Genomic DNA, 9,184 nt, shown 5'->3' on the forward strand with positions numbered 1-9,184 from the left:
ATGCTGGCTCACTGACATGGCTTACTGGCACACCTTAGTGGAAGACAGCCAGTAGTAATGACACTGGTTTCATCAGTGGGTTTTTTTGATGAGTCAAAATCTCTGTTGTCAGAAAGGTATCCATGCCTACCAGAGCATCTATGACAGATAAAAACCTAATCACATCTTTAAAAATTAAACTTTTTAATTTGTTTCAAATTTCATATGAATGATTATTTTTATTAGTATAACATCTTTAACAGATACCGCCTGCTTTGCTATGAATGTATCCATCCCTCACTCATAATCTTCATTTCATAATACAACTACAGCTTTTAAAAAGATCCAGGTCAGTAGCATCATCCTGCGTCTCATGCAGCAGTATCACACTACACCTTTACAACTCTTCGACATGGCAGCACTGATCACTTTGCTTTGTTATGCCTTCGCACCAGCAAAAGCCACAACTGGAGGCATATTGTTCTTGGGTTGTGCGTCCATATGACCATCCACGCGTTCGTCCATCCGCACGCTTGTCCGTCCCATTCTTGTAAACACGATATCTCAGTAACACCTTGACGGATCTTCTTCAAATTTGGCAGAAACATTCACTAGCACGCAAGGATGAAGTGATTAGATTTTGCTGGTCAAAGGTCAAAGTTCAAGATGATGGGGATCTCACATTCTTGTGAATGTAACATATTAGGAGCGTCCAGAGGGAAGTTCATTACATGGCACAATGACCTCACAAAATAAATGTTTTTGGACATAACTTACAAGTTCGTACACTAATTGTGACACTATCTAACTCAAATGTCTACAAGAATGTCTATATAGGAGATGTGTATAATCTATAAGGATAAACTGAAGTGTTAACATTTTATATCCATAGAGCCAAAGGTCAACTTTACTATGACATCATAATGTTCTGCAAAAATACTTCTGGGTATTATTCAACACAATAACTCAGGAAGGATTGTGAAAGATTGTGACCATTATTCCTACAACTTCACTGGTCAGAGGAGGCATACAACCACAAGGTGGTAATTCTATTTTTTTTTAATTATTGAATGAAATCTTAAATAAAAGTTGGTGTGACCAGGGAGCAGATTGAACTTTCAGTATGATTATTAAAATCGGAGGGAGTGCGAGCAGTTACTCAAAGACATCAGTGAACTCTGCTGCTCTCTGGAGCCTGAATTAATGTCTTCAGAGCATCAGTAACGTTGTGTTAATGTGTCTCCATTAGACACTGCTGCCAGCTCCCAGTATGTCTGTCTGCTCTAATGTCTGGAGACCGGAGAGAGAAGGACACACAACGTGACAAAAAAAAGGGAGACAGGCAGTGAAAGAGGGTGAAAGTAAGGAAGATGGAGTGAGACGGAGTACTATTGAGGCAGAAGGATGCCTGGACGGGAGACAGACAGATAGAGGAAGACACATGACGCCCAGAGGCAAACAGCAGAGAATGGACAAGAAAGGACAAAGCAAGAGGTAGAAATAGAAAGGGGGGAAACTGTTAAAATGACTGAGGGACAGATAAAGACAAGGACAGGAACCAGGAGTGACAGAGAAAGAGGCAGATCAAGCGACAGGGAGAATCAGAGTGAGGCAGGAATGAGTGAGGGAGTAATTTATTTAACCGGGTTGCCATGGGGAACCGCATCTGTGATGAATGTGTGGGTTGATTACGCAACCAATTAACTATAATTCACCCAGTTGACAGAACATCATGGCCAGTGATCCAAGCGGAGAGCGGACATCACTGAAAAGGAAATATACTGTAGGCCGTATATTGTTGCAAATACCCATGAGTTGGCAAAACACTGGCGGCCATTACCAACTCTAATAGATGTAATGTACAGTGACTGGGCCTGTCAGGTGTGACACAGCATCAGGAAAGACACCGGACCACATGATTTTGTAAAGCGGTTAAAACTATTTATTTTCAGATAACTGTAAAACAGTAAAGATGTCAGCTGTAGTTATCACTGTGGGATAAGGGAGGGTGAAACAGTTGTATAATGTATTAAGAGCTTTATCAAGTTTGAGAGAATTACCCTGCTGATGCAGTAACCCCTAACCTTATCATGTGGAGATGGAAAGATGTGGGTGTTTAGGCAGACACACTTTTCATAAGCATTACAGGATGTTTAGGATCTGCCTTTATTTTTTTAGCATATCCTTTTTAAGACTGCAGTTGACGTCAAAGATTCAAAGTTCGTCTTCAAACGTATTGATTGTTGCTTTGGACTGAATCAAGTTTTTTCTCCACAAAAAAAAAAAAAATATATAAGAAACCAAATGCATCTTATCTGCCCATTCATCAAGAAGGCAATGTGTGTCATTGGTAGTCCAGGTCAGACTCATTCTCTGGCTAGCTGCTAGCAACTGTTCACTCATCGTAAGCAGTAGTATATAAAACATACCTGGGTACAGGAGCCATTTAGCTCAGATCACATGTCTGTCCCAAACAAACGTTTATGACTGGACCACTTCCTCTAAAGGGTTGTTTTGATCCATACCTGAGCTGAAATGCTGTTTTCAGATCTCACCAAACAGATCTTACCAAGGTAGAAAATGAACCTGATTAAACTGGGTTAAACAACACAGGTACTGTATGAGTCACCATTGTTGTGCTGAAAACATGCTACTCTCTGTCTTGCTAGCATGTAAGGGCATTAAAACTGCATACAGTAGTTAAACAGGTGTAAGTACAACTGCACAAATAGAAGATCCAGATCAGATCTTTTTAATAAACATCACAGAGATTGATGGATGGATAGCATCTAATGTGTTTCACCAGCGTTCAATCACCCTTGCCTCCCTTGTGTCTATATAGTCTTTGTGCTCCCCTTTGTCTGTGTCGGTTCGTCTGTTGATCTCTGATTTTTCCTTGAGCTGTTCATGTCTGGTTTGTCCTCAGTCTGTTCATGTTGCCTGTTCATGTCTCCTGTTGTCATCCCCTGTGGTTCCTTGTGTTTTGGCCTGTTGTTTAAGTTCTTGTGTTTCCCTGTGCTTCACCAGTGTTGTGTAAGCTCTTTCCTTTAATAAACATTTTGCACCGTCTCCCCTGTGTTGGCTGCATTTTGGGTCCAGCCTTACCCGCATAGTGAGAGATCGTGACAGTCCCAGATGCTCAAATACCTCTATAATGTACAGTTTGTGCCAGTGGCCTGCAGTCAGTCTACCAGTAGCACAAATCACTAACCTAACCCTTCTTCAGCTCAGAAATTATGATGAAAGAGTTAAAGCACAGGAGAGACTTTTCAGTGTCGGAGGCTTCCAGGTTAGACTCCATCGAGCCCTGCAGTTTTTTTCCTGACATGTCGCTGCTGAAAGCTCTTTATCTTCAATAATGGAGATGGTTCTGGAGCCTCTGCAGTCTAAGGACTTTTGGGTAGTTTTATGTTGGAGAGGAGAGCTCAGTGTTGCTGGGAGGGTTTTGGGAGGTAAAGGAAGATGTTGAGATTGCTGGAAAGGGAGGTGAAAGAATTTGGGTTCTTTTCATTTCTGGGCCATCCACTTAACATTTGTGAAAAAGATAATGCTGTCCCACAGTTTTAGGTTTTTGGCGAGTCTAATCTGTGATGTAGAGATAAAAAAAAAGAATAAAGAAGTCTGTATGCTCCAGGATAATGAGATAGTGGATGCTCTGAGACTGGATTTATCCCTGATATCTCTCCAAAGTAAAATAGGTGCCTTTGTATCAAACACAACCCATCTATTGACTGAGGGCCAAACTGCGTTCTGCTGCTTTAATACCCAGCACCAGATATTCATACAGTAGCTGGTGTCTGGTTCTCACACTTCTTCAAAACCTCTATGCTTGTGTAAGTGTGTGAGTGAGTGTATAGCAGGTCCTTGTTGAAGAAGAGAAACAGTCCAAAATGATCTAAGGTCACTGTCAGTGATAGGAAATGCCTGATGCTATGGCAACCAGATATGATTCTGTAGCACCAGAATTCATGTTACATACCATTACAGGGAAAAATTTGTAAAGTAAACGGAAACATATTGGCAACATAATGCATAATTCATATAATGTGATGATAATAAGAAGCATTTAACTCTAAAATGAAGAGATTTGCCCATTGTGGCAGGTATTTATTCTGCTTGAATGTTATTGAAAGTCCTCACTGCCTTAAACTGTTTCCGAAAAAAAACTGCAGCATATTGTGGTGCAACGGCATTAGAATGGTTTTGTATGAACAATCAGGTCACACTTTTTTTCCTATTATGTTTGTATAGTGTTTAAAAATGAAATGTTTCATATGATAAACATGTTTTGATGCTGCTGCGCATCCACATGAAAAAAAAAAAAGAAGAAAAAAATATAATCCACAGAACCGCGGTCTCTTTCATCAGCAGCACATGAAGCTTATGAAAAATTGTAATTATATTGTGGTGGGTTGAGACTCCAAGCAAACAATGCATTGGGAGATGATGAATATCTTTTCATTTTGCCGGCTTTTCTTCACCTCTCTGAGCTCCTCTTGTTGTTAGCAATAGAAAGTTAGCTTGACACTGTGCTGGATATAAAGGGAAATAGAAAAACGCAAGCTATAGATGAGCATAGGATGTTTTTGTTTTGTTTTTGTTTTGTCTTCATCCAAGTCTGACAGATTGAAAATTAGAAAGTTGTCTATACTAATGTTTAATGTCTTAAGTCTGGAGTGAAATACCTCAACAACTATTGGATGGATTGTTGTGATGCCCAGACATTTCCTGTAGTGCATGTCAAATGTTTTACTTATCAAATGAAATATTTCTACCTCTGTGAGATGGATTGGGTCAAATATTGAGGCAGATGTAGGTGAATATGTGTAGGGTTAGTGAGCGTGAACCTAGACACCCCTGGTGAGGTCTCTATACGTAATGCATGTTGAATAAGGGCATTCGGACACGAATGCTGTGAGGTTTGTTGTGTTGCACATGAGGTGAGTAAGTGGTAGCGAGTGGCCTCAGCTCAGGTCCACCAATTATGTTTTGTTTATGTTGGACTGCCATTTTGGATATTTTAGCATTTACAAACAGTTTTAAGCATTTATACTTTGTCTTACATCAATCTTCCAAACAACACCCAAGGTTCTTGGGATAGTATATTCGGGGGGGGGTGATTTGCCAAGTGGTGTTGCTGGCTGTTTACCTTCATTCTCCCTTTATTGCCCCCACCACACGGACACCAATGGTCCCCAGAGGATAGATCCTACTGACTTTGGTGATTATCTAACTTTTCCAATTTTCCAACAGTACCAATTAGTAAAATGCCCCCAGTAATAAGTAATAATAAGTAAAAGTTTGTGCAGCCATTGCTGATTACGTGACTTTTCATCTAGCACCATTATTAGGTCAAAATTTCACTTTGATTCTTAATGATTCACATTGCCTTCAGTTCCAAGTCACTGTGTATTGAGTGCTACTTCGCATATTAGCCAGAATTTACATGCAAACACCAGAAACCCATCTACTGAAGACAATGATAAACAATGCATGAACACTAAAACAAATAATAATTTTTCACGTGAAAGATTCACAATCTAAACCAAGGACTGTATTCTTAGTTAACAACATGGTATATTATTGAAGAAATATAAGAACAGAAGCGAATGACATGAACAATTTCTACAGGCAGGAAAACATTTGCCACTTGCCCACACAAACACACGTACGACCTTCTAAATTTACTTTACCATGACTGTTAAGATCAAAAACACAATGAGCATTACAGCCTCACAGAGATGCTAATACACTGCAGCTGCAGACTCTCTGTCTTTTTAACATTGCAGTCTTTGATTTTAACGCACTTTCTGGGTCATGAAACGTGCTGTGTCATTTTGTTGATACTGAGGGGATTTAGCTGACACTGTTAATAAAGAAAAGTGACCCTGTGATAAACATCAAAGAGCAGATTAAGTCATTAATCACCAAAATAGTGGACAGTAGCTTAGTTATAGAAAAAACAAAAAAAGCAATGCATTAAATGATAAAAGCAAAGAGAAAAAAGTAAATAAAGAGGTAATTGGATTTTCATGTACAGAATCAAAATATTATAGCAAACATCAGAAATCTGAAAATAAGTTCTGTTTCCTTTTTGCAAATTACTAGGATGTTTTTGCTCACCAGTTCTTCATTTACTATGCATCTCATTCTCATGCTACACTCTGCAGGAGTCATATTTCTAATTAAAATGTAATGCAATTGGTAAACAAAGATTTTTCCAACAGTGAGAAACAAGCTCGATGGTACAATCCAGACAGCAGCGTAGACAGGGCAGGAGGAGTGAAGGGAGATGGAGCGCAAGGAGAAATGTTCTGAAAGCAGGACACTATCGAGACTAGATGTATACCCTCCAATTTTATAACACTGTTGATATATGGCTGGATTCCTATACATTCAGTGAAGAATGACAGACATGAAGGCCTTTGTTATACTGTAAACTTCCGGTGAGAAATTTTATCATCAGGTGAGGTCAGTCTGCATGAAGTACTCACTCAGTACATCTTCACTGTCAAACTGTGTATATATTGTCTTATAATTTATCACACCCTGTGTAGGAGTCTTTAAAACACCAGAATTCTCGGCAAACAGAGCAAACTTATGGTTACTCATTGAACGGGGTTGAAACACTCACTTTAAATCATTAGGCCTATGAAATGAGTTTATTTATAGGCTTGTTTTCTTCAGGTACATTTTAAAGTGATTAAGAGTTAACTTCCGTGATAAAGGCGACACCTTTTACCTTCTGTGTCACCCTCAAGGAGGCAACGTTCTCATCAAAATGCCACTTTTAATGACGCGGTTTTCTTTATCAGAGTTGCACATATGCTGCAACACTTTTAAGTCTCAAATAGCTGATGGAAAGCAACAACCTAAAATACTCCACCTTCCACAAATCCCCTCCATCAATCCCTGCCTCCCTGCATCTCTGTTTACCTCAGCCCCTGCGGAAAGAAAAGAGAGTCGCAGAGCAAAAATAAAACAGCATCGCTGAAATACAGTTCAAATAACACCATCACGCACTGCTGCTACAGTACTTTACCCATGGTGCCTGGGAACCTTGTGGCATCACTTTCTATTTCCTTTGGACTGAAAATGAAAGGTAACGCCGCTCCTCACATGTATAGAAAATGATTCAAACCAGCCATGTGGTAATGATTTGTAAAATACCACCAATGCAGAGGTGTCAGTGGGGGAAAATGGTCGTTTTTCTCAATTTCCGAAAAGTTTCTGTAGATGAAAGAGGATTTTGCAGGGCGCTAGCATTATACGCCAAGTTCTTTTTGCTCCCCTGTAGTCAGTTCCTGTGTCGCCAGCCGTCCGTCTCTCTCCATCTACCTACCTATCTATTTCCGACTGCATATCTTGCAGTAGCAGCACTTTGCTGAAAACTGACATGGATGCTCAGTTAAAGCACCGTTGGCGAAGAGAACAGCAGACAACAACAAGACCAAACTTCCCACAAATCCCCTTTTTTTCTCATGCCTCAACTCCCCAGAAAGAGAAAGAAATTCGAGTGAACGCAGATAAAAGCAGAGGAGTGCTGAACCTAGACCGCAACCCAGTCTCACCAGTTCAACCCACGAAACCTGGATCTCCCTCACGCTGTAATTACAAGCAGATTCTTTTATATCCCTCTGATGCTTGTAAGGTAAAAAAAAAAAAAGTCTTCTCTCCTCTGCCAGACTCTTTCTCCAGTCTCTGTTCCTCCTCCACAGTGAGGTCAGAGGTCATGATCAGTACAGAACAGCGACCCTGGAGCTTGAAGGAAACTGTGTTATTCAAGGATACTTCATTAGGATGGATGCTTCTCTTATAGCTCTGCTGCACCTCTGTCAGTTGTGTAACCTGCAGCACAATGATAGACAAACCCACTCTATAAACTGTGATATCCAGGCATCATAATTAGGAAAATGGTAAATAAAGCATTAACTAGCTCGGATATTTTCTTTACTGTGTTCATCTGTATACAGTCTTTGACCTCCCACTTTTGCACCCACAGGGCATTAGCACCATCTTCCACAGAATACCAGTGGTATACAAAGCATAGACTGTAAATAAAGGTGGACATATAAAGTCTCCATAGGTTCCTGAATAGTGGTTTGGCATCTCTGAGTGAGCTGCTCCACCGTCGCCATCTTGGCAGTGCCTGACTCCACTTAACTACTAATCCCAACATGAGGGGCGTGTGTGGAGCCAAGACTTTGGTGCATGTGGGGTTGTGGCAAGCATACGCTCACCCACCTGACCCTCAATGAAGCATAACTTTAGGTTTTAATAGAAATTAAAAAAGAAAAAGAGACCCAAACTGTTTTTTGTACCAGGCTGTGAACATGTTTATTTCTGCTGTAAAGCTGGAAATTTTAAAATGGGAGTCTATGGGGATTGACTCACTTTTGGAGCCAGACTCAAGTGGCCATTAGAGGAACTTCAGTTTTTGGCACTTCAGTGTTGGTTCATTTTTCAGCCCTAGAGGTTGATGCTTGATAAAAAGGTATATGACTATGTGCAGTTAATTTGTGTATGAACAGTATTTTTTTTAGTTTGTATTTTTTTTCTGATTGATAGCCGACACTCATTAAGTGACCATTAACCGTTCACCAACAAGATGGAAATGAAACAAAGAACATGCATTGAATCCTCCAGCGCCGACAGCACTGTCACTAAATCCTCATCCTCTTCCTCTTTCAGCTGACTAACGATCAGAAACAACAGTTTAACAAAATGGAAACTTGAAGTCACATTTTGCCAGACCTCAAAACACGATAAAAAGGCCACGCCAACCTCTGTCATCAGCTTGACAGCTTGTCTCGCTTGTATTCAGAAGTAGCTACATGTCCACATAGTGCCGCGTTAGTCTGGTGCACAGTCTGCTAAGTGTGAGAACTGTGGTGGAGAAACCCGCTCAGATCTTTAATTCACTTGTTAATTGGTCAAAATTCTTATTGTTGGTTAACGGTTTGCTAATTATGAACAACAGTTCTAGTTGCCATACATGGGATAATATGAAACTTAATAAAAACAAGTTTAGGTGACAGCAAGGGGTGTAATCCAGTCTAATGAAGAATTAGAAAACCCACTATTTTGTCCCAGTCTTATTTTTCATCAATTAGAGCCTGACCCTGATGGACCCCCAGGCTGTAAATGTGTTGGTCTCATATTTAAGTATTTTTGTATTCTGTGCTGGATCTAAATCTGATGACAG

Source organism: Seriola aureovittata, chromosome 8 (assembly GCF_021018895.1).
Source record: "Seriola aureovittata isolate HTS-2021-v1 ecotype China chromosome 8, ASM2101889v1, whole genome shotgun sequence".
NCBI classification, from domain to species: Eukaryota; Metazoa; Chordata; class Actinopteri; order Carangiformes; family Carangidae; genus Seriola; species Seriola aureovittata.